The sequence below is a fragment of the Canis aureus genome, chromosome 11, assembly GCF_053574225.1.
Source record: "Canis aureus isolate CA01 chromosome 11, VMU_Caureus_v.1.0, whole genome shotgun sequence".
NCBI classification, from domain to species: Eukaryota; Metazoa; Chordata; class Mammalia; order Carnivora; family Canidae; genus Canis; species Canis aureus.
The window spans coordinates 30,803,740-30,826,497 of NC_135621.1; the positions used below are offsets into that span (position 1 = coordinate 30,803,740).

Below are 22,758 nucleotides of genomic sequence, written 5' to 3' on the forward strand. Positions count from 1 at the left end.
ATTATAAAGCTACCATCATTAAAGTATTTTGGAAATAGCACAGGAATACACAAAAAAGATCAATGGATACAACTCAGAAGCATGTCTGAGCATATATAAATTAGAAAGGTGATGAATAAGGAATGGACAACCGGCCTTTGGGGAAATTGTATTGTATTTCTCCCTCATTCCATAACCAACTTAAATTCTAGGTGGATTAAAGATAAATATAAACATCTTTTTAAGTTAAAAAACAAATTTTTTTAGGGGCACCTGGCTGGTTCAGTGGTTGAGCATCTGCCTTCAGCTTAGGTCCTGATCCAGAGGGTCTTGGGGTGGAGTCCCACATCAGGCTCCTCACAGGGAGCCTGCTTCTTTCTCCCTCTACCTGTCTCTGTCTCTCAGTGTCTCTCATGAATAAATAAATAAAATCTTAAAAACAAACAAACAAACAAACAAACAAACAATATCTTAGTAAGCTCTAAGTCCAATGTGGGCTTTGAACTCACAATCCCTAGATCAAGAGTCTCATGCTCTACGGTCTGAACCAGCCAGGCGTCCCTAAAAAAATTAAAAACAAGTTTTAATATAAAAGGTTTTATCCTCGTGTAGTGGGCAGTAACCAAAAGGAGTGGCTCTTTGCCTACCTGAAAAAAAAAAAAAAAAAAAAAGAACACAGAAGAAAACACTGGTAACAAAGGTCTTAAGGGAAGTGTGCGAGTTAATCGCGTGCAGGTAGAGAGACTTGGAAATGCACCCCGGGAACGGTCCGAGGAAGGTCCGGAGGCTGGGGGACCCCGGCGTGCCCACCCAAAGAGAGGGTCGGGAATCGAACTCAGGGCGCCCGCAGCGGATCCCGGGCTGAGTCCACGCCCGCCCCCACGGGCCATCATAATTATGTAAAATAGCACTTTTCCCATATATGGTACTTAATATCTGTGCTTCTGGTAGGATGACATGGGACCGGGAAAACAGCTCGAGGGGCGGGGCGTCAGCGCCGCGGACCTTCCCCGCCGGCTCCCGCCCGGCCTCGCCCGGCCCGGCAAGGCACCAAATCCCCAGCCCGAGTCCTCCGCGAGCCGCCTCCTCCTCCTCCTGATTGGACGCTCTGCGTGTCAATCCTCCCCCTGGAACCGGGCTGTCCGTCGGGCCCGCCCCACGGGGGCGGGGCTCCCGCCTAGGAAGCGCGGAGGAAGGTGGAGCGGGTGGAGGTGGGGGCGGATGGGGAGGGTGAGTGCCCCACCCCGCCGGCCCCGGAGGCCCCGCCCACCCTCCTTCCTACAGGCCAAGGGGCCTGTCCATCAAGACCGGGGACGGACTGGAGTGGGCGAGGCGGCTCGGGGGGCGGTGTCGGGCCCCCAGGCTCCGCCCCGGAGCCGGCGCGGGGCTGGAATAGGCGGGCGGCTGCAAGGGCGGGGCGGGGAGGCGGCGAGGAGCCGAGCTGGGTGCGGTGAGGCGCGCAGATCACCGCGGTTCCCGGGCAGGGCACGGAAGGCTGAGCGAGACTGACCTGCTGCAGCTCCGGCCTCGCGCGCTCGCCCCACCCCGCCGTCGCCCGCGCGCTCGAGGAAGCCCTTTCGGGAGAAGCGGCGCCCGTTCCCCGGCGCGGATCCAGGTTCAGGTGAGCGAGCCCCGCCGGCCGGTCCCGCCCCGGGCGGGGGCGGGGTGGGGGCGACGGGGCGCGCGGCGTCCGGGGCGAGCCTGCCGTGTGGCTCTCGGCCCCGGCGCGGCCGGGCGGGCGCACCGCATCCTTCCGGGAGGGGCCGCGGGACCCCCTGCTCCGCCCGCGGAGGGCGCCGCCGGAGCCGCGGCCTCGGGAGCCCGGGAAGGCTTGGGCCGGCGCTCCCGGGAGCCCCCCCCCCCCCCCCGGCGGGGCGCCGCAGCCTCGACCTCCCCTGCGGCCCGGGCACGCCCCGCCCTCGCCCCGCCGAGTGCCCAAGTTGGGCAAACTTCTTAACCCCTTCCGCGCGCCGCTGTGGCTGGGCCGGGCCGAGGGGCGTGGGTGGGGGTCGGGGCAGCGGCTCCCCGGGAAGTCAGCCGGCGCCTCCGGACGGAGGTAACGGGCCGGCGGGGACCGTTTGGCAGCTGTCAGGGCGGCCGCCTGAGTCAGAATCGGACCGTCCTGCCGCAGACATTGCTCTCGGCTCGGTTTCCGCCCTCCGCTGCCGACTTCCTCATTCGCCCGCCGCGATCGGCGGGGCGGGGGCGGGGGCGGGGGCCGGGGGCCGTGCGGCGGTGCGTGGGGCCCGGGGCCCGGCGGGGCGGGAGGGACTCCCCGGGCAGCCCCCCGCACCCCGCCCCGGCAGGAGGGCCCCGGAATGCCTGCAGCCCTCCGCGCGGGCCGCCGCAGCGCACCTGACTCCGCCGCACCTGGGCCGCCCCGCGCGGGCGGGGGCTGGGAGCTGGGCCCTGCCGCTCGGGACCCCGCCTGCGCTCGTGCATCGTCCCCGTTTGGGCCAGATCCGGGGTTGTTACCTGCCTTCCCCACTTCTCCGTGCTGGGTGCGGGGGGGGGGCCTCCCTCCATCCTGTCCTGGGACCACACCCGGGGCTGGACTGCACCGCCTCCCCCCCCCCCCAATCCCCGCAGGGAGCCCAGTCGTTTGTAACCACGCCGTGACCTCCAGGACCAGGTTGGCGGCTGCCTGGAGGTGGGGGCTGGGTGAGGTCCGTGCCCCAGTCTGTGGCCCCACCCAGCCGGTGTGGGGAGAAAGGTTCCCGGGAAGTCCCAGGTCCTGGTAGGTCGTGGAGCCCGGCGGCTCTCCCCGCTGGGCAGTGGGGAGGCGCAACAACTCCTGGTTCACTGCATCCTTTTCTGGGTTTAAGAGGACCTCAAAGTAACTGTTGAGTAACTGTTGAAGGGGAAGAGAGCCTTAGCTGCTTCCTGCAACACTGGCCATTTCTGACTCCACTGAGACCTGCCTGATAACCACCTGGTGGTTTATTCCCCTTTTGGTAGAAGGGAGGCTGCTTTAAGGCCTGTTTAGACAATCGCTGGATTAATAATATTAGTCAATTTATATTCAAGGCTGCTGGGTGCAGGGGGAGGGTACACAGATGTGTAATTGAGCAAATATTTAACTGGCTGCTCTGTGCCAGGGACTCGGCCAGGTGGTGGAGGGGTGTGAGGTTGAGTAAGACCTGGCCCCTGCCTTCGAGCACTTAGGGAACGCTGAGACAAATCTGTAGATGACTCTAATGTGAGGTGAAGATGACATGGTCCTCGGAAAGGTACTGTGAGTCATGGGGACTGGGAGAAGGGAGCCAGCCCACTGTGCGGAGATCCCAGAAGCTTCTGCCCTCCAGGAGTTTACAGTCCTTCAGGGGAAATAGTGTCTGAATGATCAAAATACAAAGGCAGCCTGTGATGAGTATCCCAAGCATGCCGGAGACAAAGGACTCAAAGGACTCGAGGAATTCCAAGAGGGGCCACCACTTCTGTCCGGAGTGGGGGGGCGGGGTGGGCAAGAGGGAAGCTGCCTCCGAAGGAGCTCGCTGCCTGAGCTGACTGCTGATCTGGCTGCCGATCTGGCAAACTGAGGCAGGCCTTCAGTGTTGGAAAGGAAGGCCTCATTTAGTGCATAACTGAGCAATCAAGAGATTGGCTTAGTGTAATTTGAGAGTCACTGTGCCCCCAACTTGGCTGCCGGGTGATACCAAAGAGCTCTACTTTTCACACTCAGCAAGCCTCGGCAGTGCCTGTGGGCAGATCCAGGTGCCTGGATTGGCAGGCTCTGTGCAGGGAAGGGCCGCTCAGCTCCAGAGGTGCCTTCTGTGGGGCTGCTTCCCTGAAGGGCACATGAAGGGAGAGGAAAGAGGGGATCAGGGTCCTAGCTCTCTCGTTTTCAATTTTTTTTTTTTTTTAACTTTTTAACCTAAGGGGTTGGAGATGGGACAACTTCCCTCTTGCAGGATGAAGGATGCATGTTAATCACAGGCTGCCTTTTGCCTGTTTCTGCTCCAGAAAAAACAAAACAAGGATCTGTTAGCTTTTTAGAAGGAGAAAAGCACACTTAGAAAATGCAGCATTGTTGTGTAGCCTGGGAGGGTATTGCTAGAAACCAGGCTAACTGTGCTTTCTTCACTTCCTCTTCTAGCTAATCCTTCAATAAAGTACTTAAGACAGCCCTTACCAGCTTGACATCTTTATTTCAAAAGGAGGGGAGGGGTTGGCTGTTGTTTTCCTCTGAGCCTGGCCTTACCCTTCTTTGGAAGGGGGAGAAAGAAACCCAAAGCAAAGGGGGAAAAAAAAAAACCCCGTGCCTTGACAGCTTCCTCCCAAGCATCATGTTCCAAAAATATTTAGAATAACAAAATCTGTGTGTCGTCTTAATTAAACAAACGTCCTAATTTGCTGAGCATAAAACAGCATCTCTGCCCGCAGGGGCAGGAAGTGCACTTTCCCCCGTGCAGCTCCAGAGAGTCACTGCCTCTTGGCCTTAACCCCTGCTGCACTGAACTCCTGGGCTCCAGTCCTCTGGTGACAACAGAATGGAGCCCTGGTTGCCACCTGGGAAGTGACTGTGCTCCTGGGACTCACAGAATGCCATTCTTAGAGTTAGGAAGAGTGGGCTCAGGAGCTTTGCAGCGAGCCAGGCTTCAAATCCTGACCCTGCCACTTAATTAGCTCTATGATCTTAGGCAAGTCACATAACCTCCCTGAGCCTCAATGCCCTCATCTGTAATATGGGAATGAATACCTACCTTGAGGGATTAGGTGTGAGAACTAAAAGAAATCAGGTGTGTAAAGGGCCTGATAGATAGTGGCTCTGTCAGTTTTAAGAAAATATGTGAATAACAGGTCTCAACCTGGGTCCTCAGGCAGGGACACAGGGGAGGGAAGGGTAGGTGGTGTTCCTTGCTTCTGCTCAGGGCTCTTTCTGCTTTCTCAAAAGGAGTGGTTATGTGTGTGCAAACGTGCATGCAGTGCTTGCGGGCTGTGAAGCCCAGGTGGGTCGGGGGGCCCATCCGCTGCTGCTTTTGGATGCACTCTGTGACAAGCTTGTGCTCAGTAGCCCCATTTCAGGGTCTGGCCCAGACAGAAGGTGTACAAACTCTCTCCGGTTTTAGTTCTAAAATATGGTTTCCCATGGTCCAGGAAGTCCAGGGTAGAGCCAAGGGGTGACTTGGAAAGAGCATAGGACCCTGGGGTCTGGAGACCTGGTCTCTGGCTCTGGTTGGGGGACAATTTGATTTTGATAGAAAGGGCCCTGCCATCCTACAAAGACATCATGCCACTTTATGTGCCCACCAGGTAAACACAAGAGTGCCCGGGAAACAGGCAAAATCAGTTTTCATTTCTCCGAGATGCCCCCGTGTTGAGGGCACGCTCTCATGCCCTACCGGTGGGAGCATAAATTGTGAGAACTCTCTTTTTAAAGGTAGTTTGGCAATGTCTGCCAAAGCATAGTCCCTCTAATTTCTAGGAATTCAACCCACAGATAAGCTCAGATATGCAAGAGGAAGTGTCTGAGGATATTCTTTACAGCATTGTCATAAAAAAAGACAGGAAACAAGCAAACTGTCCATCAGAAGGGTCAGATAAATCATGGCACAGCTCTACAGTGGGGATCCTGCAGTGTAGCCCCTGGGAAAATGAGGCCGATCTGTGAGTAGTTATAGGGTGCACTCTGCAAGATACGTTGCAAGTGGAAAGAACTAGGGGCGAAGTAGTATGTAAAACCTAGTATGTCGCCTGGGCTCTGCATGGAAAGATACTGAGATGCTGGGGATTGTGGCTGCTTCCAGAAGGGGAGGAGGGCCCAGGAAGCAGGAGTGGGAGTGAGCATCACATGCCTTTTTAGTTTTATTACCTGTGGAAACTAAGGGGTCTTTGGCCAGTCTTGTGGGCTTCAACTTCAAAACGCATTGCTCTTGATTCCCAATTTCATAATGAGTGCCTGTTGTGTGCAAGGAAGGAGGAGGGGTCTCGGAAATGGACTGACTTGCTCTCGTGGCTGGAACGTTTTGGGTCCTGTTTTCTTCCCCGTGACATATTGCCAGAGTAACCCCCTTAAACAAACGCCTATTCTGATCCACTCCCTCATATTCTGGGAAATGATAGATGATTGCTTTTTCTTTTCTGTAAGAGAAAAGGAAGCCCGCAGTGTGTGTCTGGAAAGTATTTCGGGATACCCTTTTGCCAGGCTTCCCACAATTCCCCTGACTCCAAATCATATGCTGTTCTTTCCTGGGAAGCCCATTCTGACCATAGGGCTAACCCAGACCTTTATTCGCTTGGATTCACATTTTTTTTTTTTTTTTTGGATTCACTTTTTAAAACTCGGGGTCACTGTAATGACTAGAGCGATCCTTCCCCTTCCATCCCCAGTTGTCCCTCCGGCCTCTGGCCTGTGGCTTTAACGTATTAATAACTGGAAAAGCCCAAGTTCTTGAGAAAATGGGATCAAAAGGGTGTTTTGAATTGGAGGGCTTGATCGCCTTCTCAAGAAAGACTGTCTTAGCCTTGGATGCTGTGGGTCCTGGAGAAGCTGCCAGCACTGCTCACCACCGAGTTGGCGTTTTTCTGTGGCAAAGCCAGCAGAAGACCCCCCATCGGGGTCTCGGACAGGCCGGTGTCCCCTGCCTGGCAGCCTCTGGGCCTCCTGGAGGAATGGCATGAGTCACACATGAGTGCACAAAATGAGCCTGAGTCTAAAATGGGCCTGCCACCACGTGGGCAGATGGTTTGAAGGCTGGATGCTGGCTGGTATCCTACCCCCTGTCCTCACCTTGTGCTGTGAAGGCACCAGATATTTGGGGAGCAGGAGAGGAGCTGCCCTCTTGCCCCTGATGTGTGTCTCTTTAAAAAGTAACTGAGGCGGGCTTCTGTTGGCACCTCTCAGGCCCCATCCTGCCCTCTAGTTTCCCAAGCCTGAGGTGATTCAGCACCCAGACTGGACACAGCACCCGGCCCGCGCAGGTGGGCCCAGAGGGGCCCTCGGATGGCCTTTGGCTGAGGGTGAGGCCTTCCCGGGAGTGTCTGGGGCCTGACTGCGGCCCTTCGACTCCAGCTGCTCCACCGGGATCCCTCCCTGAGTGGCTGGAGGGAGCCTCCCGGGCCTCCCGGAAGTTGCCACCGAAGGGTGTGGCTTCCTGCCCGGGCAGGTTGGGCGAGGCCTGGAGGGAAGTGGGAGGTGTAGCGGCTCGACCCGCCCTCCCCGCCCTCCGGCGGCTTCCCGGGTGCCTCTCGGGCCCTCGGTCTCAGGGGCCTTACAGGCCGCCCCACCCCGAGGAGAAGGGGGCCTCCTGGTTGGGGGTCTTCTCTCCCACCCCCTCCACGGGCATTCTCTCGGTTCCGGGACTTTGCCCCTTGGAGACTTGTCCCTTTCATTTGACCCGTTCATTCCACCTGGTGGCCTGCTTAAAAGAGAAAACGAACGACAGTGAAAACCCTCCGTCGGAATTTCCTTGGAATCGTAGGATGTGTGCGCCGGAGGGGATCTTAGGGATAATTTCACCCCCGCCCCCCCCCACATCAGAGAAGGAGCCGTTTGCCCAAAGCTCGTTCTGTGAGTTGGTAGAAAGCCGTGGGGCTCCTGGTTTCACTCAGCGCCTTTCTCTCGAAATCACGTGGCCTCGTTTTAAAAGTGTTTTTAAAGTGTTATCTTCCCTTCCTTGGCCTTTATGCACCGTTTAGCCAAGCAACACATACTTAGCTCCTTTAATCTCTCAAGAGTCTGCTCTTCCACACCCTTGGTCTTTCTCTTTCTTGGAGGGGAGGGGCGCCACGGTTAGGACGCTGGGTGGGAAGTGTTCTCGGTTTCTCTGAACTGCTTCCAGTTGGACAGGGCGCCTTCAGCTGAAAGTTCCCACAGCTCGAAAAATCAATATTTCACATGGGGAGGCGCCGGGCAGCAGGGTGGGCCGATCGGAGGGCCGCCCCGCCTTTCCCCTGTCCCTTAGCCGCTCCTCATTGCTGGTCGTTTTAAGTCCTTGAATGACCGAGGTGATCGATTTCTTGTATTTTCAATACGAAACTCATGGTGGAGGGAACAAAAGAAGGGCTTTGGGAGCAGCCCCTCGCCTTTTCTCCAGCAGCTAAAGGACCACTGCCTCAGTTTCCCCACCAGCAACAAGGAGATGCCTGCTTTTTCAGGCTTGTAATTTACATGTGAAGATACGTAAAGTATCTTCAGTCCAGTCCAGTCCAGTTCTTTCCTCCCCCCTCTTTCATGTTCTCACCAACATCACCTGTCCCCCCCTGGGCCGGAGGAAATACGTGGTCAGGTTTTAAAGATTTTATTTTATTTTTTTTTTAAGATTTTATTTATTCATTCATGATAGACATAGAGAGAGAGAGAGGCAGAGACACAGGCAGAGGGAGAAGCGGGCTCCATGCACCGGGAGCCCGATGTGGGATTCGATCCCGGGGCTCCAGGATCACGCCCTGGGCCAAAGGCAGGCGCCAAACCGCTGCGCCACCCAGGGATCCCCTAAAGATTTTAAATTAGTCCCACAAGTCTGTCCCTTGATAACAAAGTGTGGGGGTGAGGATGGCATTGGAACCTGCCAGAAGATGTGCGTCAGATGCTGAGCTTGTCAACGGTCACTTCCTTTGCATCCTTCATACACATGGTACAGTTCACCTTGTCACACTGATCTGAGCTGTGTTAATGAAGCCTTTTTTTTTTTTTTTTTTTTTTTTTTTTACAAAGGCTGTTACAGAGCCGTAGAGGCTCCTTTATTTAGAGCTGCCTGTGTTCAAAAGCCACCGAATTTCCTGTGTTTTGCATGAAGTCACTGGGCTGCAGAAGGAGCTTCCTGTCTGATAAACATAAAGACCCGCATTGGGACTGGTTTGGGTGACTTAATCCAACTGGTCTGGGATGGGGGAGAAGATGTTAGAAGCCACCCGACTGAGGAGGTCAGGGGACCTGGAGGTCAGAGGCAGGGGTCTTTCCTCAAGTCTAGATCCCGGTTCTCACTCGGTGCCTGGTGCAGAGGTGGCTCCTAGTTGTATCAAGTGTTTGGACTCACTGCGGCCTTTGCCTGTAAGCCTGGGGACAGGAGGCCCAGGCCGCTAGTGCTTTAGCATGCCATTTACTCATCTCTCTCCTTGACAGATGCACATGCTCAGGCACTTGTCTGGAAATCTCTGGAGTAAGAGAAGTGGTGGCAGGGAGTCATTTTAAAGTTTTTGTCTGTTTTTTTGTTTTGTCTCTTGTTTTTTAAAGTAGGCTCCATGCCTGCCTAGCATGGAGCCCAACGTGAGTCTTGAACTCACAACCCTGGGATCCAGATGTGAGCTGAGATCTGAGAGTCAGACGCTAAACTGAGTGAGCAAGCCGGGTGCCCCCAGTTTTCATCTATTTTTAATTTTTAAGAGCAGCTATTGGGTATGAGGGTGTTGATGCCAAATTTCTTGGGCAAATCTCAGTCGTGAAAACACTCCTTGGGCCTGCTGCTGCATGGCCTTCACTGTGCTGGGTTTGGTGAGGCTTCAGTGTGGGTGGAGGGCAGAGCCCAGCTCTATCCTCAGGAGTCTTCCCCTCTGATAGGAGGTTGGGACACTGGGGAGAGACTTGTCACAAGAGGCAGGCCCGGGCACCCTGAGTGACTGGGGATTTCTGAGCATCTTGAGCCAGTCCCCTGGAGGCTAGGATTGCCAGGGGGCGGGGCTGGGGGCGGGAAGATGGGAAATGTGGGCTGGGAAAGAAGGAAGAGGCTCCTTTGGAAGGACTTTGGCCTGAGAATCAGGATGTCTGGGTTGAAGTCCCAGCTGTGCTGATAGTAGGAGTACTAATAGTTACATTCTTCTGAGCACTTGCTGTGTGCTAGGCACAGTGCTGGTGCTTTTACATGAATCATTTAATTTTTACCTCATTTCCGATGAGGTAAGAAATTACCCATTTTTTAAAAAGATTTATTTATTTATTCATGAGAGACACACAGAGAGAGGCAGAGACGCAGGCAGACGCTCCCTGCAGGGAGCCTGACATGGGACTCAGTCTCAGGATCTGGGATTACATCCTGAGCTGAAGGCACATGCTCAACCACTGAGCCACCCAGTTGTCCTGAAATTAGCTCCATTTTACAGATGAGGAGACTGAGCAGGTATTCAGATTCTAGCACTGATTGCAGACCCCTGTGTGACTTTATAGATGTCCTTCACTCCTGAACTTGTGTTTCCTCACTTGCCAGTGAGAGGTTGGGCTGGTCCCAAGGCGTCCACTGGCACAAGTGGCCAAGAATCAATGAGAGGAGCAGAGCTTTGGGCTGCTGCAGAACAGGGCCTCCATCCCGCAGTGTGAATGGCTGTTCAGAGTGGGGTTGCTGGTTCTGTAGCTTTGTCTTGGCTACTGACGTCACCTTTAACCTCATCTGGCCATTCTTCAAATGTATGTGGTTGGTGCGAAGGGAGGGCAGGTGACAAACCATGGCTGAGCAGCGTGAATTCTGGCCGCCGTGCCTGCTGCTGTTAGCTGGGCCCTCGCTGGTCTTCCCTGGAGAGCCAACCAGCCAGAGGGCCTGCTGCCATCTTGACTAGTGGGCTCTTCTTGACCTCAACCCATTTGCAAACGTGCATTCTTTCTTTCCTTCTTCATTTGTTTATCTGACCTGCATCATTCAGGTATCACTCCTCAGAGCTTACTCTATGCCAGGCACTGGGCTGGGTAATGGGACTATGGAGATGAAGGAGAAGGAGGTGGGGCCCTTGTTTCCAGAAGTGGATGGCCTCCCAGGGAAGAGGGCCCAGGGGCCTCTGGGAAGGCTTCTGGGAGGAAGCGGCCTCCGAGCTGATTGCAGGTAGGGACGTGGCATGGAATGTCCAGGGAGCATTCTTGCTCAGGTGGTAAAGGATTTCCTCTCCTTTGAGGAGCACCGGGCCCCAGCCCCACTCCCAGCCCCCTCCGTAGCTCACAGGGCCCATTAAGATCTACTTCCGTGTGCCATTTTCTGCGAAATGTGAGAGTGCAGCCTTCCACTCCCGGATCCTTAGCCTCTGGGTGGCTGCTGGGCAGTCTGCCTGGGTCCTCTGGTTGTGTGGTCAGCTTGTCCCCAGCTGAAGGACTAGGGGGATGAAGTTTTTCATGGAGTGTTGAGAAAGATGAAACTGTTGCTGGAATTAGTTTCCTTTTTGAAGTAAAATGAGGGCGGGTGTTTATGGCACAAACAGTATAATAACAAAGCTGACCGGAAGCAGATTTGCCCCTCACCGCATCCACCGCTTGCTTCTCCCTGGGGTCCCTGTCTGTACACAGGCATGCACAGTGTACAAGTGACAGGGGGACAGGTAATGTCATGTGTTCAGTATTGTAAAGTTTCCTGTCTTCCAGCAGTCTCCACAGGTATTATTTTAATGGCTATGCCACAAAGGGGAAGAACCATTATTTACATTGTCAGAAAGTTCCATGGCTTTTAGTGACCTCCTTTTTTTAAAGATTTTATTTTATTTATTCATGAGAGACACAGAGAGAGAGGCAGAGACACAGGCAGAGGGAGAAGCAGGCTCCATGCAGGGAGCCTAACATGGGACTCGATCCCGGGACCCCGAGATCACGCTCTGGGCTGAAGGCGGCGCTAAACCGCTGAGCCACCCAGGCCACCCTGACCCTTTGGAAATTCATTCAGCAGCTGCTCCCCTGGGCGTACTAGGGCAGAAACTGCTGGTGGCTAGGAGGTAGATGAGAATGCAGATGCGTGAGATGTCATAGGCCCTGCCCTCAAAGGGCTCACTTCTGGACCCCGGGGGAAAAAGCACTTCCCTCTAGTGTTGTGGGTTGTGATAGAAGTGAGCCCGGGAGGAAATGGCAGCTCGGGTGCCCAGTTTGAATAGATGGAAGACCACTTTGGTTTTAGTGGTGGCACAGCTTAGGAATGAGGACCTGGGAGATCTTTCTGGGCTCAGTGGAGGAAGATCTGAATGGCTGATGCAGTTCACAGGCCTGGGCTGGAAAACACTCGGAGGAAGTGAGGGGCAGAGGCTCCAAGGGGTCTCGTCCACAGGGGGGCTGGGGACATAGCCCCCTGGCCCTACTGGGAGATCTTTTTCACCCACCCCATCCCCTGCGGACTGAGTCACAGAGAGAGGCAGGGGTGGTCTCAGAAACATCCAGTAGGCCACTGGGGCTCTGCTGTGGCTCCTGCTGCCCAGGGAAGGTGCAGGATTGTAGCAACAAGTGGCAACAGTTTAGTTTTGTTGTGAAGAGAAAGTTTCAGAATCCTAGTGGCCCCTTTGGAGCAGATAGGTGTTTGTAATGGTAAGGGAGTTCTTTGGGAGCTGGGCATGCTGGGAGAAGATACACATGGTCAAGGGTCTAGAACCTGGAATGTAATGCCTTTGCTCTGGTTTGGTGTTCCTTGCCTCTTCCAGCCCTGCACTGTCCCTGTTCCTGTCCCTCAGCCCTGGCTCCAGGGAGCCTGGAGGTCAGGAGAGAGATCCTTTATTCAGAAAGGAGCCACAGGCTTGTCACCCACCCCATGGGGTGGGGATAGGAGGGGTCACTGGGGCACTTCCTGTCCTGTTGGTGTCTCAGGCTTTGTCCATCACCCTGAGCCCCCCTGCAGCCTGGATCAGTACCCGGCTGCCCGGAGCTCATGTTGGACAAGGACACTTTCTGTCCCAGTTGTCAGGTCCTCAATGCCACCCATTGAACGCACACTCAAAAAAACCCCAAACCAAGGAAAACCAATGCCTTAACCTCATCTTATTTTATTTTTTACATATTGACTGGAAATTGGTAATAAGAAGAAAACATGAGCTAGGAGATTGCAGCACTTGATAGATTCTCTCCCATCCCCTACTTTACACTACTGCTGGGTGATGGATATACGCTAGAGGTTGTCTTGGTAATTATACCATCTGCAGTTACATGCCAGCTCCTATATCAGAAGAGGGGGAGGTGGGTACACGGACTAGTGAGTTAGATAAAGCAGGAGTCGGCAGGCTGTGGGTAAGGGAGTGGGTGACTCTGGAAGCAGCAGGTGGGTTATTTTCACCCAGTTTATTTGTTCATTAAAATATGTATAATTCCGGGATCCCTGGGTGGCGCAGCGGTTTGGCGCCTGCCTTTGGCCCAGGGCGCGATCCCGGATACCCGGGATCGAATCCCATGTTGGGTTCCCGGTGCATGGAGCCTGCTTCTCCCTCTGCCTGTGTCTCTGCCTCCTCTCTCTCTCTGTGACTATCATAAATAAATAAAAATTAAAAAAAAAATGTATAATTCCTGGGGGTTTGCTGGAGACTGCCTAGGTGCCAGGCGCATGTCTGGATGAAACAACCAGAGTCTGTGGTTTACATTCTAGGGGGTGCGAACCAGGCAGCAGCAAGGCAAGCAGCTCAGGTGAGGGTGTGCACGGAGTCCCCCAGGCCAGCGTGGTCAAGAGGACTCTCTCTCCCGAGCCCTGGAGGCTGGGAGGCTGGGGGTCCACCAGCGAGGTGCAAGCACCTCGGTTTCCTCCGAGGCCTCTCTCCTTGGTTTGCAGCCAGCTGCCTTCCATGCACGGGCATCCCTGGTGGCTGTGGCTCCTGTCCTCCACTTATTAGGACACCGGTCAGATTGGGGAGCCCACCCAAATGCTCTCATTTTACCTTCATCACCTCTGTTAGGGCCCATCACATATGACAGTCCCATTTGGGGGTCCTGGGGTTAAAGCCTCAACAGGTGCATTTAGGGAGGTGTGGGACACAGGTCTGTCTGCATCGGGAGAAGAGAGAGGGTGTGTGTGTGTGTCAGTGTGTCAGTAGCGGTCTCTCCTGTAATCCAGGGCAGTCCTGGATTATTCCATTCTTCCAGGTGCAAGGGACTTTTCTGGATTTCCCCAGGTGTTTATGTCACTGCTCCAAGCCACGGTTTCCTCCTCTGTAAAGTGTGGCTAGTAGAACCCATGTGGGTGTCCTTGGAGTCGCTAACGTAGGAAGGGACTGAGAGTCTTCCAGGATGCCTGCCCACCGTGGGTCCCCGTACCCTCACCTGTCTGCTCCCTGCCCCTCGTTCACCAGGGCACCTTTCCCTTCTACCCTGCTTCCTCCTCTCTGCTGCCAATTCCACTGTGATCAAGGTCCAGGGTAGCCGGGTTCGTGTTCTTTCCAGGTTGCTCTGCCTTCCTTCCGGGGTGATTGTACCCCTCACCCCCTACTTGTTGACCAGTCCTTCTTGGAAGATGGCTTCTCCCCTCTGATGAGCCATAAACACTGTTTTTACACAAGTGACGGGTAACAGTTTGTAGAATTAAGTGTAAAATCCTAGATGCTGCGAGATACTGCTTCCTTTGCCGTGTCAACACCTCCCTGGACCCGGGACTCCTTGGCACTTCTCTGAGCTGGTCTGCTTTCAGGTCTTGCTCTTCCCATTAGAGGTGTTGCTCCTGGGACCCTTATACGGGGCCTCGCCTACAGTCGGCACTTAGTGTATGCTTGAGAAACGGGTCAATATATTCATTCTACTGAGTGTGCTGGCTTAGCATCTGCTCCAGCACTTAGCTCTGCATGACCTTGGGTAGAAAGCTTATTTCTTTGAGCCCTGAGTCTTAACCATTGTGATGTGTGTACGTCTCATAATGTGTAATAGGCAGGACCCTTTGTCCTGATCCTGATCTTCTCACCTGCCAGCTCTTTGACCTTGGCAAGCCATGTACCCTTCCTGCTCCTGTTTTCCTTGTGTGTGGAATGAGGAAAATGAGAGTCCCCATAGAGGACTTTGATGCTCAGTAAAGTTTGGCTCTATTGTTTATATGTTTGATCTTATATATAAATTAAACAATTTTTCAAAAAAAATTTTTTTCTTCAAAGTAAGCTCTATGTGCAGTGTGGGCCTTGAACTCAGAACCCTGAGATCGTGTCCTGTGCTCTACGGATGGAGCCAACCGGGTACTCCTATTTATATACTGTTTGTCCAGCACAGTGCCAGTGTCTTATACCTGCTTTTATCCACTTATCCAATAGGTTCAAAAACCTATTGTGATCAGTTTTTTCTATCATGATAAAGTTTGAAGTCACATTCAGGTTGTTGCAATGAAAGTCTCCCAATCCCATGAGGGTGGTAATATTGTTCCTGGTTTTTTTTTTTTTTTTTTTTTTTTTTTTAACTTCATTTATTTATTTGACACGGAGAGAACACAGGCAGGGGGAGTGGCAGGCACAGGGTGATGGAGAGGCAGGCTCCCCACTGAGCAGGAAGCCCAATGTGGGGTGATGTGGGGCTTGATCCCAGGACTCTGGGATCAGACCTGAGCTGAAGGCATATGCTTAATGGACTGAACTACCCAGGCACCTCAGTGCTCCCATTTTATAGCTAGGAAAACTGAGACTCAAAGAACCTAAGTGCCGAGCCCCAGGTAGCCAGTGAGAGAGCTCAATCCTCCCCTGCTCCTACATGTTCCATGTCTGCTTTCATTGCCTCTCCTGCCTTCTCATCCCAATGAACCCCTTCAATAGGGGCGAGGGGCAGGCTATGTTTGTGAAGTTGGGGGTTCGTAGTTTGTGCTTTTGTACATAGCCTTAGAGTCACGAGGCCCAGTGCCGCCTCGCTGGCTTGTGGGCCCAGGTATACAGCCTCCCTATCCTGAGACACGGCAGCAGGTGGGGATGCACAGCCAGATGTGTGAGGTCTGGTCAGCCTGGTTCCTGTGGGGGAAACTAGCTTTTCTCCCTCCGTTTCCCAGTGCCACCGCCTCCAAGCCGCCTGCTAGCCCACAGTACCCTGCTCTCAGTCTGTCTTCTGCCCAGAGCTGGGCCTGCTGCCCACTGACTGTTTCCTGCCTTTGCCAGGGTGAGGAGGAGGTGGCTGTGTTGCGCCAAGTGCTTATGAAAACTGCCTCATTATGGGATTAATTACTGGCCACTGGGCACTGTGGCATTTATAGGACCCCATCAGTGTTGTGACTTCTCAACTCCAACTGTCTCAGTTCCTTCCTCCAAACCACCTGGAGTTAGTTCTGCTGACTTTCTGGTTAGTACTTCAAGCCTTGTGTCAGAGAAGGAGTGGACAGTGGCCTCTGAGGGTGAGACTGAGGATCTAGCAGCATCCCTCCCCACCACCTAATAGCCGAGTGCACTGGAGCCTTGGTCTCTTCTAAGTGAGGACGCTTCCAGGATGCGAAGCCCCTTATGTGCGGACTATTGCAGTATCACACACCTTGGCAGGCCAGTGTATTCAAGAGAAGCTGGGAAAGGATGGCTCTCTTCCCCTTTAAAACAAGTCAGAGGCTCTAATTATCCTTAGGTTGACATAGTGGAGGCCTCTCCCCTCCCCCCCTTCTGGCTTTCAAACAAGAATCTGAAGAATGTGATACTCTGTGTGGACCTGAGCAAAGATCAGGGGCAGGATTCAGAGCTCTTCCGGGGGCTTTACCAGGCAGCCTTTTGTGCTCCTGGACCTGGGACATTCCGAATTGGTTGTGGTTGGAAGTCTCTGACAACTCCAGTGGGTGCTCTAAATTCCAAGCTCGCTAGTGGGATCTGAAGGGGACAGCTGGGAGGGGTGGGGGGAAGTCAGGTCAAAAAGAAGTTTGCCAGGGAAACTGGGCTGCCCCTTCTGCGGCGTGTGGCGGGACAGGTGGTGGGTCACTTGGGCTCCTTCCCCTTCCTGCTGATCCCTCTGTGCTCTTTACAGACTTCAGGTGTTTGCTGCTCAGCACCTGCTCAGAGGGTGAGTGAAGCGGTGAGCCGGCCAGGAGGCCCAGGAGGCAGACCTCTAGGGCGCAGACACCAGGTGCTACTACCTGTGTGTCCTAGAGTGAGGCATTTCAATATTCTGGGCATCAGTTTCCTCTTGTGCAAAACAGGATATGGCTACAACCTACCACCCAGGGTCGCCTTGCCGATTGGCGAGATCTCAGAACCAAGTGCTAGTGGCAGTTATTATTTGCCAGCGCAGTCCTGGGACGTGGGCCCTCTGAGCGCCCATTTTACAGATGAAGAGAAGGGAGGTTCGGGGCACTGAAATAACATCCCCAGACATTCCCTCGACCTGTGAGTGGAGACTGTGACGCTGGAGTCAGGGTGGCCTGATTCCAGAAGCGTCACGTTCTGCCCTGGTGCCGCATCCCTGGGGTGCGTACGCACACAGGTGTGCCTGCATCGGTGTGTGTACCAGTTTGCGTGTGTGCACCCCGTGGGGTGGGTTCGTTCCCAGTCTGGCAGCTATGTGGGGCGGGGGCTGCTGTGCTTTCCTTCCAGCGCACAGCTTAGCCTTGACCCCTTTGGAACCAGACCACGGCCTGGGCAGAGGAGCAGTTCTTGGTGGGTGGTAAAATAAGCAGCAGCCAGGTTTCTGGTGAAGGACATGCTGAGGTCATCCCCGCAGCCAGGCTCCCTGCTCAAGGACAGCTGGGTTGGCCAGCCTTCTCTAGGGATTGATTATTAGCCTTCTCTAGTAATTGAAGTTTTCCATAAAGTGGGACATATGTGGGTTTTTTTTTCTTAAGATTTTATTTATTCATGAGAGAAAGAGACGGAGACATAGGCAGAGGGAGAAGCAGGCTCCCTGCAGGAAACCTGATGTGGGACTTGATCCCAGGACCCCAGGATCACGCCCTGAGCCAAAGGCAGATGTTAAGCCACTGAGCCACCCGGGTGCCCCAATATGTGTGTTTGTATCTTCACGGTGTGACTAGTATTCAAGTGATTTATCCCCCTGCTCCGCCCGGAGGCCAAAGGCTCTGGGATGCTGCTTGTCTACCCTAGTTTCTTGGGAGGGTTTGGCTCTGTCCTCCAGGCTGCCATGTGCCCCGGGCTGGCATCTGCTGGCAAACTCATGAATAGTCCCAAAGTGATGGAGATGTAGGGAGAAGAGACTGTTGGCTGTATAGGTTTGGATTTCTTGTTCCTGCAGTCCAAGGTGATCCAGAGCAGCTCAGGGGAAATGGCCTCCTGCCCCACCATCCTGACTCCTCCACTTTTCGTGCCAACTTTCACTATTGGCTTGTCCTGACTGCAGTTTGTCTTTTTTTTTTTTTAAGATTTTTTATTTATTTATTCATGAGAGACATAGGGAGAGAGAGAGGCAGAGGCAGAGACACAGGCAGAGGGAGAAGCAGGTTCCATGCAGGGAGCCCGACGTGGGACTTGATCCCGGGTCTCCAGGATCACACCCTGGGCTGAAGGCAGGTGCTAAACCGCTGAGCCACCCAGGCTGCCCTGCAGTTTGTCTTTTGCCCCCTCTGACCTCTTCTGTGAGATCCTGATTATGCCTCTGGAGGGTAATGAAGAAAGAGGATCCTCTCAGGTCTTTCATGTTGCCTTGGTGGAGAAGGAGGTCACTTGAGGGTCCTTTTGCCTTTGAAATTGTAACTGATGAACTGTACGTGGGGGGTCTCGGTGAGCTCTGTAAGGTGGCATGCATGGGGTTCACTGCCTTCATCCAGTTCCCAAAGGGGTCCTTACTGGCTGAAAGTGCTCAGAACCAATGATCTAGAGAGAACTTTGGGTTTCCTGCTTATAGAGTGTGTATGTGCACACAAGTGTGTGTGTGTGTGTGTGTGTGTGAACAAATGCCCTCGACAGGCTATTAACAGACATGAGGGTCTGTTCATTACAGGGTTAGGTTATGCTACCCCAGGGATATAAATATGCAGAGAGCACCTCTCTGAGCTCATCTCTATAGGATAGCGATCTTTCTTGCATTAAACTGTTAATATCGGGGGATCCCTGGTGGCTCAGTGGTTTGGTGCCTGCCTTCGGCCCAGGGCATGATCCTGGAGACCCGGGATCGAGTCCCACATCAGGCTCCCTGCATGGAGCCTGCTTCTCCCTCTGCCTATGTCTCTGTCTCTCTCTCTGTGTTTCTCATGAATAAAAAAATAAAATCTTAAAAAAATATATTAAAAAAAACCTGTTACTATCCTATCACTTCTGGGCAACTAGCTAGGGCTGGAGGGGTGATGTTCTGATTGTAGTGGATTGGATTTTTTGGGATTCCGCATACCAAGGGAACCCTGTCCTTGCACGTTTGCCGCCCTGGGCTCCAGGTCCTCAAAGGATGTTTCCTAAATGCCCACATCCTTGCAGTTTGCTTCACCTGCCTGAACCTCTGAGTGTCTTTTTTTTTTTTTTTTTTCTTTTTAAGGGGGAGGATGAGGAGCAAGAATAGGGCAGAGCCACAGGATGCATGCCAGAGCTTTACTGAGCTTGTCAGGATCAGGGGATGGAGCAGTGGGCGATGAATGTATCTGACACATGTCAGGTGACTGCCATCCTACCTGCTGCAGGTTTGACCCTCACCGAGCCTCGCTTGGCTTTGGGCTCCAGCTTCTGCCTGACCTAACTTGTGGTCTTGGGTCACTTGTGGTCTGGTCACTGGACCAGTCCGAGCTGCCTCTACCCAGTGACAGTTGTGTCAGATTGGCATTTTTCAGACTGTCAACTGAAAGGAAACCTTGTTGGTGGGTGGTGAAATTACTTTCATAGGCGGCAACCAGTGTTTTTAGACACGAAATAAAATAGACTCAAATGGAAAATACCAAGAATAGCATGTATATATCATGTTATGGAGCTTTTGTTTGACCTGTTTGTGTGTATTTGGGATTAAAAGCCTTTAAATTAAATTCTCTCTCTCTCTCTTTTTTTCTTAAGCTGTGGGTTGAGATTTAAAAAAAATGTTGGCACTCCAGGATGAGATCTGGGGGCCCCTTTCAGCCCTGACTTTGTGTGGTTCCCGCCTACAGGTCTGAGCTGAACGAAATCTCCTCCTCCACTCCAGCTGAGCCTGTAAATGGAGTCCCTTGCAAGATCAAACTCTTGAAAGTTCTTTACAAAATTCTGGGAAATGAGCTACATTCCTGGGGTGGAATAAATCATGTTGAGTTAGGCTAGGCAGGATGTGACTTCAAAACCCCCCGAAGTGGGCTGTGTGAGGGCAGAGCTTGCGACTGAGTCATTATGGACTCAGTGGTGACACAGACTTCTTGAGAGAAGAGGCAAAGATTGTGGAGAGAGGGGCCTGCAGGCCCCGGGGCGCCACCAAGCACGGCTCCTGGCTCCTCCGTTAGCCCATTGTGAGCCTCACAATAGTTCTGTGAGTTGAGCAGTGCCCCGACCATGCTGCAGAACTGGGACTGTCAGCTAGACCTGGTGGGGGCTGCACCCCCACATGCTCTCTCGTACTCACAGCTGTCCTGGGGGCGGGGAAGCTGATAGCACTTCCCTTTTATAAGCCCAGAAGAAATTAAGGCCCAGGGGGCCAAGGCAACTGGGCAAAGTTTGTTCTGTTTAAGTGGTGGGTCTGGAAGTGAATGGGTCTGGAATTCTAGGGCCAGTCTGGCTGCCTCCTGAGTTGAGATCCTTCTAAGACGCCTTCTGGGAAGGTCATGAATAAGTTATCACTATTTGGAAGGGCTGTCTCCCTTTCAGTGATGAAGCTCATTATCAGAGTTGACTTAAATGACTACTTAATCAATTCAGGAAGTTTGTGTTGACCTCGGCCGGTCATATGTCTCTTAGAAACAAATGAACATCACATTTAGCTGGAAGGTTGGATGTGGAGGAGGAGGAGGAGGAAGGTGATGTGATCCTGGAGGTCATCTGTTCTGAGCCTCTGCTGCTTTGCCTGCTCAAGGGGGAGGCGAACCACACTAGAAGTCACTTCAGTTTGGACAATAAGGTGCAGGGTTATTGGTCTTATCATTAGGCACTTTGAGAATGGGTGGCAGAGAGTCTATGGTGTTTGACCCCTGGACTTCGAACCTTTTGGGAAGCTGGAACCTTCCCCATTACTCCGGTTCATTAGTATTATTCAGCACTTACATGTGCTGGGCCTCGGGGACCCACCGGTGCCTGGGATAGGGTTCCCAGCAGGAATAGCATTGGGATGGTTGTTGGTGGTAGTGGCTACGCTACTCAGGGCTTTTCTGTGTGTGTGTGTTTTGTTTTGTGTGTGTTTTTTTTTCTTTTTGTATTATTTAAACATCACTCAGAATAACAAGCTGCTGTAGGCCTGGTGGGTCCTGGGCAGAGTGGTCTTCAGAAATTGTCTTTAGTTTCTCATCTCAGGTTGCATTTCCCTGCTTGTCATGATGTGGACTCAGGAAACCCAGCATGAGGACACCTGGGTGGCTCAGCGGTTTGGCGCCTGCCTCCGGCCCAGGGCGAGATCCTGGAGACCCAGGATCAAGTCCCGCATCGGGCTCCCTGCATGGGGCCTGCTTCTCTCTCTCTGCCTGTGTCTCTGCCTTTCTCTCTGTATCTCTCATGAATAAATAAATAAAATCTTAAAAAAAAAAAAAAAAAAAGGAAACCCAGCATGCTGCACTTTCCCATTGAGACAGCAGCCGTATAATTAGATCTTTTCAGTATGGTTATTTTTCTGCATTGGGTTCTAGCAAACTGCTCACATGCTTAAGGAGAGAAAAACCATCCTATCAGCAGAACCAAAGGGCGGCTGAGTGAAAGCTCATCACGGAGGAGGTGAGGCCCGTGTGTGATCTCACTACGCAAATATTGAACCAATTAAAAGCAAAGTCGAGGGTCCAGTGCAGGTGACTTACTGCAGATTCAGCCGGAGGCCTCTCCGCCTCTCCACCCGGCCTCTTCCCATTGAGTGAAAGCTGCATAACCTGTTGCTAATGTGCCCCACCCCCTCAACATTAGACAGCAGGGTTTAGGAGGGTTTCCTTTGGAATGGTTGTTCTCTTGGGCAGCCAAGAAGACACACCGTGAGCCATGAACCCAAGCATCTTGGACAGTTTGGTTCACTTCCACAAGCACTAACTGACGACCCTCTCTGTGATCCCTGGGCTCAGTCAGCACCTGCGTGTGGGGTCGGGGTGTGGGGGACAGTCCCTGCCTTCAAGGAGTCTGAGGGCTGATGGGAAAACAGGCAGAGAAGCAGTGCTTCTGGTATAAGGAGGTTATGCTGGCATCAGGTCTGGAGAGGGGAGGGAGTTAGATGAGTAATGTACTGGGGTGTTAGGGAAGTCTACCCAGGTGATGGGAGAGCTGGCCACGGAGCACAGGCTCTCCGCTAGGGAGCCATGTCTAGAATGGAGAGTGTCTGGCAGGGGAGGGGGGGGGGCTGGAAGGACAGTTGGGAGGTGTTGGGTACAGGAATTGGTTGGGTCCTAAAGGTCACGAGGTTCTTGTTCTTTAGGCAGGATGGGCATGCTCAGTGTCAGAATTCTTGAATGGAATGACAACGGGGCGTCTTCTCGCTCTGCCTTCTGCCCCCACTGGTTGATTGATTCATTAGTTAAGAAAGTATCTTATAGCCCAGAAGACAGGGATGGGATCTTAGTGGGGGAGACCCATTTAGGCACTTTGGTCTGAATGACATGTGATGCCTGAGATCTATGCCCAAGACACTTAGGCTGGAGAGGCCCTGGGATGCCAGGTTACTTCTTACTTTGGAGGAAATGCCTGTGGTGGGCATTGACTCCTGCTTCTCCCTGAGGCCTGAGCTTGACTGTTTGCAGTAGTATCACAGGGTGACACCTGTGCCTTCATTTGTCCTCATCTTGTGGCATTTAACCAGTGTCCCCCCTAGCCCCGTCCTGAGACTCCCCTCTCTTACATTGCAAGTCCACTCCTGGGTCGTCCAGGCCGCTTTGCAGCTCTTCACTTCTCCTGTCCCCTCCAAGTGAGTCAGAGAGGGTGATCTATTTAAAATACAAATCCAGTGATATCACCCTCCCCCCACCCCAGGTGGCCTCCCCTTGTCCCTCAACTAAAATCCACATTCTTCAATGTGGGTGATAAGATCCTGGGTGAGCTGCTCTGCTTATCCCCTCCAGCCCCAGCTCCTCCCTCCCCCTCCCTCTCTCTTCTGTCCTTACCTCGAAGGAGGGAGGGAATCTATGCACCAAATTCTTGTGTCTTTTTTTTTTTTTTTTAAGAGAGGGAGAG

The 22,758-nt window shown here is 53.2% G+C and overlaps 1 protein-coding gene across 1 annotated transcript in view; it reads left to right on the plus strand.

The window, feature by feature from the left end:
- The first annotated feature begins 1,393 nt into the window (after window positions 1–1,393).
- MYH9 (myosin heavy chain 9) overlaps window positions 1,394–22,758 on the plus strand; it is a 91,520-nt gene continuing 70,155 nt past the window's right edge. Inside the window, exon 1 of the mRNA XM_077914658.1 lies at window positions 1,394–1,600. The gene's annotated coding sequence lies outside the window, so the exon portion shown is untranslated. The remainder of the gene's footprint in view (window positions 1,601–22,758) is intronic.